The sequence below is a fragment of the Myodes glareolus genome, chromosome 25 (assembly GCF_982192425.1).
Source record: "Myodes glareolus chromosome 25, mMyoGla1.1, whole genome shotgun sequence".
In the NCBI taxonomy this organism is placed as follows: domain Eukaryota; kingdom Metazoa; phylum Chordata; class Mammalia; order Rodentia; family Cricetidae; genus Myodes; species Myodes glareolus.
The window spans coordinates 4,351,492-4,363,759 of NC_142050.1; positions in this window are offsets into that span (position 1 = coordinate 4,351,492).

The following is a 12,268-nucleotide window of genomic DNA, read 5'->3' on the forward strand; positions in this document are numbered from 1 at the left end:
GACAGGATGGCCTTGGGAGAAATGCTGGTTGAGCCAAGGCTCAGGTCAGAGGATGAACTTGGTCTTGACCTTTGACACGGCACACACATTGAGCAATCTTATTTTAGAGCCCCAGATGAAGAACAACTGTGAAACTATTTCTTAAACAAATAAAAGCAAAACGAGAGTCAGGGAGATGACTCCAAGGGCTCTGCAGGTTTGACAACCCAAATTTCTTTCCTGGAACTCACATAAAAAGCCCATTGTGGTGTCGTGCAGCGCCAGTGTCACAGTTTGTAGGGCAAGGGTGGAAGCAGAGACAAGAAAATCACCTAGAAGGCTGAAAGCCAGGTAGCTGGAGAACACAGTCAAACGACAAACACAAGAACAACCTTGCTTCAACGGGGTAGAAGGTGAGAGTGGACGTCTGTACTTTGGTTGTCCTTCAACCTCCAATTGACACCTATGTGTACACACAGAGAGTGGTGGGGGAATTAAATTAAAAGTATTAACAACAAATCTAGTTTTGCCACCTTGAGAAAGGGGAGAAATCACTTCTGTGCAAAATAATTTAAGAAAACGGTAAGTGATTAGATTTACAAAATTATCCCAGAAACCAAAGCATGCCTGTGGTGAGCTGGTAAATGGTTAGCGAAGCTGGGCTGCTACAGGGAGGGCCACTCTGGGAGCAGCTGGTTATGGATTAGGCAGGGGGAGCGTCTGATGAGGAAGGAACGAGCTATGTGAAAGTGCTGTCTTAGTCTATACTCCCGGGAAAGGAACCTGATGTCATCCTTAGGCACATGTGCTCTTGTGTGGACCCCAAGAGCGAAGATCCAACAGTGATGCGGAGAGGAGGGAGAGAAAGAGGGAGATGCCACATGACTGCGCTCCAGTCGCTGGGGGAGCGGACGGTTCTGATTATCCCCACAGTGAGCAGTCCCTTCGCTGGCCTCTTGCCCTCCCCGGCTTCTCCCATTTCTCTTCACCAGTCGTGACTTTCCTTATTTTTCCCACACCTTGCTGATGGGATTTGACTTGGTCACTGGAGATGAGTGTTGCTGCCCTGATGACAGTGACGAGGTCTGGCCTTTGCTTCTCAGGAGCTGGGTTGGGGGAGGTGTCACTAGAGAATTAGATGGCACCTTCAGAACACACTAGTAAATACATAAAAGACACGTGGGACTCCATTTAAACATTTAAAGGGTCCTCCGTCCTTAAGGGACACTTATGTTTACAATGTGGATGGCATGCCTCCGCCCCCACCAGTAATGTCTGAATTAATGGCCTTATCAGAACAGCCAGAAGTTACACATAGAAACCCTGCCTTGAAAGACTAAGAAAAAAGAAAATAAAAAAGTCTTTTATCAAAATCTACCACACAACAAATGTTGCCAGGGTATAGACAAAAGTGAACTCTTGTATAAACACAGATGCTAAAAATATAAATTAGAAAAGTCATTATGGAAAATAATATGGAGGCTTCTCCAGAGACCATGTAATCCAGCAATTCCCGTTTTAGCTATGTGATCAAAGGAAATGGAAGTCGGTGTGTTAAGGAGATACTTGCGCTCACCCATACCTTACTCACAAAGTCAACCTGCAGAAGTTACTGACAAAATTCCTGGAGAAAAACATGATGTGGTACACTACAGACGCTTTGCAACAATATGGGCAAACCACGCACCGTGAAAAGTGATAAAAGCCAAGCATAGAAAACACAGATGTCATGTGACTGCACAGCACATGAGGAATCGAAAATGGTGAACTTAGCAGCAACTAGTAGAACACCTAGCTCTCAGGGCCAGGACAGGGCAGGGGATGGGGAGATGTTTGCGGAGTGATTTCCTTTGGACAGGAGAAGCTCTGGAGATCTCCTATCCCGTCCAGCAACTGTCTGTAATGATGTATTGTATGCCTGAAGACTGCAGAGAGAATAGTTTTTAAATGTTCTTTCCATGTATGTGTGTGTGCATGTATATATATATATATATATCCATATTGAAGATATTTTTTGATTATTTGTCAATTAAGGTAAAAACAATAAAACTTGAATTAATAACCCAACATTCCCTAGACCTCAACCTCTTTTGTGTATCGCATGGTAGAGACTCACCTAAACTTAGTGAAGTCTTCACAGACTTAGTGAAAAATGCTTTAGAGAAATCAATTCCATTTTTTAATAGGTGACCTCGCTGTACCACCTAAAGTAAAACAATTCTTTTTGTGGCACTCTTTGACATCATGGCTCGAAACTATGTGTTTATTGCAGGTGGGAAGCTTGGGGACAGAACACTTTTATAGTGATGACATACTCATTCATGTATCCCCTCTGTTAGAGATCAAAACTACATGGCAAGATAATCCTGAGACAAGCCCATGTCTGCTGGGAAGCTTTCAAGTCATTCCTTTGTCTTTATCAAATAACACAGCTTCCTCTAATCTTAAAAGGTTTAGTTTTCAACTCTCACCCCTTTGGCTTCTTGGGAAATGAACCCTCCTCAACTTCTCCATGCTAAAACTAAAGTCACAAAAATGGCAATGATTTTTTAATCCATCAGCTGAAAATAAGTGGTACCTGGTTTCCATATAGACATTGGGAAATACTGTGTTCCTCCAATTAAAGCAGCAGAACAATTCTTCAACACTCTTCTTCTTTGAGAGAGTGGAAAGGCATGCTGCAACCATTTATTGATCACATTAGAGTTCGTTTGAGAGGAAAGAAGAAGAACGATATGTTATCAGAACACCAATTTAGCTGGACAGGCATTATAAAAATTGGCTTTCAACGTGCTTTCAGAGAGTTGGAAAACCGCCTCTCTAGGCTTCCCTGCCCATATATGTATTTCTAGTCTTTCTAAAACACTCCTTGGATCATTTGGCTCCCTGGTGATTATCAATACTGGCCTCTTACCATGTATCAGGGCATTCCTACCTGCTTCTAGACCCTTGGTCATCTCCACCCCTCGTACCTTAAACCTTAGCTTACCCTTCCCTGCAATAAACTTTCCACCTTCCTCTATCTCCAGTAAGATCAACATGTGTGGGGTTCCACATAAATATGTAGCCATGCTCACATGGATACCCCAGAACTTCACTTAACATGCTCCATTCAAAAGAATGGTCTCTTTCTTTCTTGGGAATCTATGTTTCTTTAAAAGCTGCTACAAATTCTGTTTCTGCCTAAGAATCTCTCCTCCTGACTCTGTTCAACACAGCCATCCCACTTTCTGATCACCATTCCTTATTTGGGATGATGCAGCCAAGTACTTGTCTAAATGTCATTTATGGGATGGATGGTCTTGTTTCGTTTTGTCTTAGTGTAAAAGCTGCATCACCGTTTTCTCCCCTGCGTCTATGAGAGTCCTCAGGCATGTGGTGGGGCGTTGTAAACAGAGATTCCTTTCCACTGCTCTGTTCTTCTTCACCCTGAAGACTGCTGCCCAGAGTCTGCAAGCTCACACACGAGGACTCCTGAATCACCAAAAGTTCCCAGTTGCCTTCAACCGGGGAGATGGAGGACACCAGGCTTACCAGCAGCCACTGCAGTCACCCTATATGTGGGCCAACAAGAGGAGAAAACGCAATGCTCACCTTCAAGTGGTCCCTATGGCTAAGCAGCGTTTCACTTACAGTCTTGGGTAGATTTATCTTTTTTTCTTCCTTTGGACGTTGGGGAAAGTTGGGACTTACACTAGATGTATATCTAATTTTCAAAGAAATTGCCTAATGCTTTTTGTCTAAGTGTTTGTGCTTCCCCACTAATAGTATCTGAGTTTCTGCTGTTCTGTTTCCAAGCTAGAAAGTGATAGACTCACATTTAAAAAGCTTCCTTATTCTAAAAGCAGTGGAATGCCATATACTTAATTGGTACTCTCCTGTGACTGATGCTTTTGAACGAATTTCATGGGAGCACCTTCTATCCATATGTCTCCAGTGAAGAAGTGAAGAACCAAAAATTTTCCAAACTTTTTATTGGATGGTATGATTTCTCCTTCATAATACCTAGAGAGACTTTCATTTGTTTTGTGTGTAAATCCTTTGCCGGGTATATAATACACTAATAGTTCTGCCATCTTATGATCAACATTCTTATATTTAAAAGTTGTTTTCCATCCAGGCAATAATGGCAAACGCCTTTAATCCCAGCACTCGGGAGCAGAGGCAGGCAAATCTCTGTGAGTTCAAGGCCAGCCTGGTCTACAGGGAGAGTTCCAAGACAGACTCCAGTGTTATAGAGAAATTGTGTCACAAAAAAAAACAAACAAAAAAAGTTCTTTTTAAAGGGAAGTTTGCAATTTTCATCTGGCTTCATGTTTATGGACAACAGACATGTTTAAGAAATCTTCCCCAACTTAAGGACATAAAGCTTTTCTTCCATGTTTTCTTCCAGAAGTTTTATTATCTGGGTTTACTTTAGGTCCTTACCTAATTTCTATATTGATGTGATCGAAGTTCATCCTGTTGTATGTGTATGTCCAATCATGCTAACGCATTTTCCAAAAGCTATCTTTCCTCCACTAGATTTCTTTGACACCTTTGTGGAAAATCAATTGTACATATACATGGGGGTTTATTTTGAACTCTCCATTCTCACCAATTGATTTTTTTTCTCTCTGTCGTGACTCCACATTACTATAACTTCATTATAAGTGTCGAAGACAGACACATCTTTTCCTTTTCATCTTCCTTTCTCAAGTTTATTTTGGTTCTTCTAGCTCAATCACATACAGAACTCTACAGAGTGAGTTGGCCAATTACCAGTGAAAAAGCCTACTGAGATTTTGATTAGGATTGCAATGAAGCTAAACAACATCTTGAAGTTCACAGAATTGACTTTTGAAAAATAATGAGGTGTAGATCTGTAAGCTCCTGTTTTGTAGACAGATTTGTCTCTTCCTGCAGTTACATCATTTTTATTTTCTCTCAGAGTTGATTTTAGTTTTCACAGTGTATGCTATGTTGACTTCTCAACAATTTTATATGGACATGTGGCAGTCTTTTCTTCTCTTTTCTTAAACACGTGTGTGTACACTTGTGTGTATGTGTGTACATATGGAGGCCAGAGACACACCATATGTGCCTTCATGTGTCTCTTTTGTCTTAGTTTTTTCCCCATTTTTTATTGAAGATAGATTTTTTCATACAATATATTTTGATTATAATTACTCCTCCCTCAATAACGATAATTTATATTGTAAAGGCAGAAGTAAAAGTACCTTTACTTCTAGATGACATGATACTATATATAAGTGACCCAAAAAGTTTCACCAGGGAACTCTTCCAATGATAAACATTTTCAGCAAAGTAGCTAGATAGAAAATGAACTCACAAAAATTTAGTAGCCATTCTGATTACAAATGACAAATCCACTGAAAAAGAAATCAGGGGAATGACACCTTTCTCAATGGCCTTAAGTAATATAAAATATCTTGGAGTAATTATAACCAAGCAAGTGAAAGACTTGTATGATTAAATCTTTAAGACACTGAAGAAAGAAAGTAAAGAAGGTATTAGAAGAGGGAAAGAACTCCCCTGCTCATGGATGGGCAGTATTAGTATAGTGAAAATGGTCGTCATACCTAAAGCAATTTATAGACTCAATTCATTCTCATAAAAATTCCAGCACAGATCTTTTTTCCTTTCTTTTGATATATTCTGTGCATCTCTTACATCATGTGTCTTGGTCATGTTCATTACCCTATCCCTTCTCTTCTGTTCTTTGCCCATGGAAGCAGCATGTACAGGGTCTGCATGGGTTTATACAGGTCCTCTGAACATATATTATGCTTAAAGTGTAGTGTTTCATGGGATTCATGAATGTGAATGAGTGGGTAGCTGATTCTTGTGCATTTTCTTGGACTATTTCCTGTTAGTTTGATTTGTCCAAATCTGCTGTGGTAGTTTTTTAAATCTTATTTTATTATGTTGTTTTATATTATATATTATTCCTTAGAAGCCTTTTTTTTTTATAATGAACGGCATAAAGGGAATAGATCTGGATGGGAGGAGAGGTGGAGGAAACTGGGAAGAATACAGGGAGGAGAAGCTATAATAAGAATATGTAAGAAAAAGTATTTTCATAACACAAAAACATGTTAAAAAAGGAAATACTGATGTATCCCCCTCTGTATGCTATGAATATGCTTTATTAACCATGGTTATTAAAGAAGCTGTTTTGGCCAATGGCTTAGTACAGTAAAGCCGGGTGAGAAATTCAAACAGAGATATATGGAGAGAAAGTAGGTGGAGTCAGGGAGACATCATGTAGCTGCCGAAGAAGAAAGATGGAGCCACCAGCCAGAACCTTACCTAGGTAGGCCACAGTCTCATGACGATACACAGATTACTAGAAATGGGTTAGTTTAAGATGTAAGAGTTAGTTAGATATGCCTAAGCCATTGGCCAAACAGTGTTTTAACTAATATAGTTTTTGTGTTATTATTCAGATCTTGGCTGCTGGGAAACGAATGAGCAGTCTCCATTTACAGCATACAGTTTGTTAAGATTGTGGTGTCCTCTTCCCCAACTCCTCTCAGATTCTCTCTCCTTCTCACCCCATCCTTTTCTTCCCCTCTCTTGTTAGAAACAAAGAGGTATCTTTAAAAAATAATAAAATAAGAAAAAACAAGACCATAAACTAGAACAGGAAAAACCACCAACCAACCAAATAGAAGAAAAAGTGCCAAAAAAAGCACAAGAAACACATATAGACACAGAGACACTTTCCACACAGAATCCCTTAAAAACACAAAATTGGAAACCCTGATATATATGCAAAATCAGTCTATATATGTATACACACACACACATACACATACACACACACACGTTTGCAAAGGATCTCCTTTGCAAGGGGAGAAAAAGAAAGAAAGCCATGGCAAAGCTTTATGAGACAAAGATCCTCCAAAAATGTGATTGTTTTGTGTTGTCATCCGGGCATGGAGACTGCCCTTGAGTTTTTAGCTGAGCCTGGAGCCATTATATTCATCTAGACTGGCTAACCAGTGAGCCTCAAGGATCGTCCTGTTTCCATACCTCCAGTGCTGGGCATTATAGGCATGTGTTGCCATGCCTGGCTTTTATGTGGTTGCTGGAGTCTAAACTCGCCCTCATTTTTGAGCCATCCCCCTAACCCCTCACCTTTCCACGAATCAGTCCATGTCATGACTTTAATGAAGTCCTACTTATTAACTCTGCCCTTTCATGCATCACATTTCCGGAATAAAGACAATTTGTATCCACTGCCTGGTCATGGCATGAATACTTATTGTCTTATTCTTGATTTATGTCCTTGCTGAGTGCCATGGAAGGATGGCTCTTGTTGCTTCAATCACTATCGCATCCAAGTCTAACTTTGTATTTAGCAAGTAGTAGACGCGTAAAATGTTAACTGTTCTACTTGCAAATAGTGAGCTACTTGTGTTTGGTGGATTCTGTGTCTCAGTTTGTGTCTTCACAAAAGTCTGAACTCCATGGCCTATTTACTTTCATCTTGCTTGGTAGGCACCTCTACCATCACAGATGACTGATCACCTCTGATTTCCTAGGTTGAACATTGGTATCAGCAAACTAGACACCCATGGGGGATTAAGAACAGTCTTTACATTTTTCAAAAGTTGCTAAAATAGCAAATAAAAATAAATAAAACAGGTTGTACCCAGTCCTGAAGTGTTAAGAATGGATCTGGTTTGAACTATTGCCAGTTTCACTCCTGTAATCCCAGGATTTACCTTCAGGCTGTCAGAGTAGTCTATCCTTGGGGATACATGAGAGATCAAATGAACGTCATTCTCAAACGTGCCACTTTGATAAAAAGATTATCTTGACCTCAAAGATATTTTATATGAAGAAGAAGCTTGTAAGTAGAAACTCTCTAAAAGCATGACTCTCATATTTTTTCTATCCAGAATTTCTATAACTACAATGAAGATGGATAGTCCGTGAAAATGAAGTGGATCAGCACATCCAAGCCTTACTCTGTTAGTTCCTCCATAGGTTTGCCTTGCTATAGTTTGGGATCCTAGGAAGCCCAAACTCTTTTTTGTTGTTGTTATTTCTTCCTACCTTCCTACCTTCCTTTCTTCCTTTCTTCCTTTCTTCCTACGTTCCTTTCTTCCTTCCTTCCTTCCTTCCTTCCTTCCTTCCTTCCTTCCTTCCTTCCTTCCTTCTTCATCTTCCTTCCCTCTCTCCCACCTCCCCCTCCCTTCTTTCCTTCATTTCCTTTACTCTTTCATATTATTTCTCAACATTATTTTCACAGACACTATGGGAGCTCAAGTTCTAAGCAACTACTTATTGAGTTGTCACTATGGATGTATGTGCACCTGTTAAGAAAACCCACTCTGTCATGCTAATTTGCCTTTCGTTAGTCTGACTCCAGCCACTGAGCCCACGACAACACAGAGAAAGGTCCCTCCCTACTATTTTCATCTACCCCTCCCATGTACATCCACATTGGTTGATTTTAAAGACAGCATATGCACAAAATTGGGTTGGTCCTGTCCTGGAGCAGATGTACTGTTTTTCTCTTGACGGACCACACTGAAGAGCAACGGCTGGGACAAAAGGCAAAAGGTGAGCTGTTTCATAGTATTTTAAGTATGATTTTAATAGAATCTTGGCTAGAAGACAGATTGGTAACTTAAAAGATCATGAAATAGACAGCAAGAAACTGGCCTCCAAAGAGTCCCTGGGTGGGAAGACACTCCAGCAGTTGTAACCTCTGTGCTTGCATCTAACCTGCAGACATTTATTTATATGCCTATTCTCTCTCAAATGGCAAGCATTAGGGAGCATAAAGATTCTCTATTCCTCTTGGCATGGAATTCCTGTGACAACTCTCTCTCTTCCCTCTGAACTCTTTTACCCTCCTGGGGTTCTTTGTCTGCATCATCAGTCTAGCATGTGTAAGGTGCTATCCATTGGCTGCATCACTGTAGAAGGGAGAAAAATCAGGGGGAAGGGAGCCATTGCAGCCATTGGTGTAGCTAAGTACAAACAGCTGGTCCCTGTCTTAGAAATCTTATATCCAATCTTGGGGTAATATAGATGAAGATAGAGCTTAAAACATCAATATTTAAAATGTTGATGTTTATGTTCAAAAGTAGAATATAAGGTCTTACGGCATGAGAATCTTTGTAATTTATTGTGGTTTCCTCAGTGCCTGGCAAGAGATGTGGCCTGAAGAAATCTTTGGTGATTGCTTGTTGAGTAATAAGCAGATTTCTTCAGGCCTGAAAAATGGCTGGATGCCATTTAGTAGATATGATGACTGGTCTAAGAATCCTAGGCTTTCAGTGGCTCACCTTGGTAGGAGCCTCCTGTAATATCTGAAGAACCCCAGGGAGTAGCTGATGGAATTAGCTTAGTGATGCTGAAGAGGTGCTAATATTCTTATCCTCCATAGGCCATTTATGCATTGACCTTGGACATCACTCTAACTTGGTCCTATGTCAGCTACTTTCTGTGAGGGCCTATTTATGCAGAGCAAAGACTTTGCTCTTAGTGCTAGCTGCCCCTTATCTGATACGTGTAGCTTTCCTACCTGTAACACAAAGAGGGTAACACTACAGTTACTGTAAAGGTAAAAGGAATCAATTTATTAAAGGGAGTTAATATAATAAAGCATATAATAATAATAATAATAATTATATAAGTATATAATAAAGTATAAATTGTAGTAGTACTTTCTTGCCAGGACTGCCAATTTGCAAGTAATGACATGGAGACTTATTATCAATTATGGAACTTGGCCTTTAGCTTAGGCTTGTCTCCAACCAGCTCCTATAACACACATCAACCCATATTTTTTGATCTATGTTCTGCCAACATCCCCATCCCCATACTGCACATCCTGTTTACCCTGGGTCTGGCAAATTCCTTGTGCACCTAGATTTATCCCTGTGATTTCCTCTTTCTGCCGGGAAGTCCTACCTACTCTCTCCTGCCTAACTATTGGCCATTCAGCTTTTTATTAAAACAATCACAATGACACATCTTGACAGTGTACAAAAAGATTATCCCACAGCAAAGGTTTGTGATGATAAAAGATACTCAGAGATACAAGTTCAACGGATTGTTTATCTACTTATTGTTGATTTAACTTAGAAAGGGTTTGGAAATAAATAAAATCTAGTGGAACTAATTTTAAGTCTAATGCATGAAATCAACATTTATGGTCACTGGAAAATATAGTTGCAACATCCAAATCAATGATGCTGTCTCAAATTAAGAAACTGTTTCTACAAATTCAATCCTTAAAATAAACTCACTTAAATTTATTCATGATGAAAAGAGATTCTAACTGGAAGTATCTGGACTATATAAAAATGAGAATAGGACCTGACCACACAAATTGCAAACAGCATACAAAGAACTGCTGTGAGAGACTCTAAGAACACAAATTAAAACAATACTCTCTGCTTTCCAACAAAACTGGGTGCTGTTTCCACAAGCTTTGAAAAACCATGTTTTTATTATCGTTTGGAAGCCCGCTTTCACAAGATGAAGCTGGTATTCAGAAGGAGAAAAGGCCGCCCAGGGAACAACTGAAGCCTAACCGCTACTCTCATGGCTTAAGCCTGTTTTTAGCCTTTCAGCAAACAGTCACTGAATGTGTGCCATGGGCAAGGTGCTGCGTTAGGCCTTTTCTGTTTATCTACAGTGTGCAGCGAGCTGACCGGCTTCTCTGTAGTCATGGAAGCATAGCTTCATGTGCCTAAGAGTGTTGACAGGTCTGGTTGGATGACACATGGCACCAACAATCTCTCAGCTTTGGGTTGGATGCATTTTGAAAAAGGTCAAAGTTTGGGTATGATTCTCATCTTTTCAGCCCCCTTAGGTCACAGACCATGCATTCACATAGAGATGTAGTCCAAGGGTTACACTGGGCACCAGGTCACCAGAGAGCAGATCTGTTGCTGTCATTGGTACATGACAAACTAACATTTCATGATTTCAAATCTGAAAGACTATACTTATTACCCTATATTATTTAGAAATTTATTATTATTATTTAGAAATTTAACACAAGATTGATGAATTTAAATGATTTACCAAGTAATTAACATTTTTGCTAAAATGGATGATGTCTATATAAAATGTTGTATTACTGAATACTAATAACATGTTTTATATGTGTTAATACCTTAATTTTCGCAGAAATTCAGTAAGATAGAGATTATAGCAGAACCTAAATTTCACAGACCGGAAAACTGAGGCAGAGAGTGTTGTCCTTTGGTGGGAGGCATCAGAGCTGGGATGAAATCAAGGCAGCTGGTCCTCAGAGGCTACATGGCTCACAGATATGACATGTGGGTGAGTTCCATTGTTTTCATTCACCAATCAGCACATTCAAGATTACTTAAATATTAAGTTAAATCTTAGTTTTAGTAAACTGTTATGGTCAGTGCACTATATTTTGAAAATAAACTGTAAAATACATAATATTGAGATTTTAGTCAATGTTTCTATTTTGTTTTTTATACTTTTACTGTCTTAGTGAGTGCCTTAATGGTTGGTATCTTGGAAACCACACCCACACATTCAGAGTATCTCCACATGAGATCCCATACTCCTTTGCAACATCCATTTCTTCAATGGTTCCTCTGTCTCACCACAGAAATGACCTCTCTCTGCAAGACACACGAAACTAAAATCACTTTCCTTTTGGGAATTTTCATATTAATTAATATTAGTATAATTTCTTGAACATATTATGGATTATTGCATCTCCTGTATTATTTATTTAAATGGCTGTTAAAACTTGTGGTCACTATTTGACACTACATAAGCTTATTTTTTTCTTTACTTTTCAAGTTTTCAGTGGGATTATAAGCTCCTTGAAACCAAAAGCCTAGTGTTGACCATGTAATAGAAGACTCGAGTAAGTCGTATGTGTATATTATAGCCACAAACCACAGGAAAGTAAATACAGATTCTTTCTAAGATTCATGAAACATATAGTCACTAAAATATTAAAATGAGGGCATGATGGGTAAGAGCAGTGACTGCAGGAACCTCAAGATCTGGATACCTAGAACCCAAGGTAGAAGAAAAGGCCAAGTTCCCAAATTATTCTGTCCCCCTCCATATGTATGGTGTCTCATGAGTAAGCCTCTCTACTATATATATAGCCTAGGAACATTGCTCAGTGGTTAAAGCTATCTCCCTACAAGCACGAGGAGTGGAGTTCAGATTCCCAGATCCCATGTTAATACAGAAGAGGCTTGGAGGCCTTGCTGTAACTCTAAAGCTCAGACCAAAGCAGTTTGGTTTGCCTGACTAT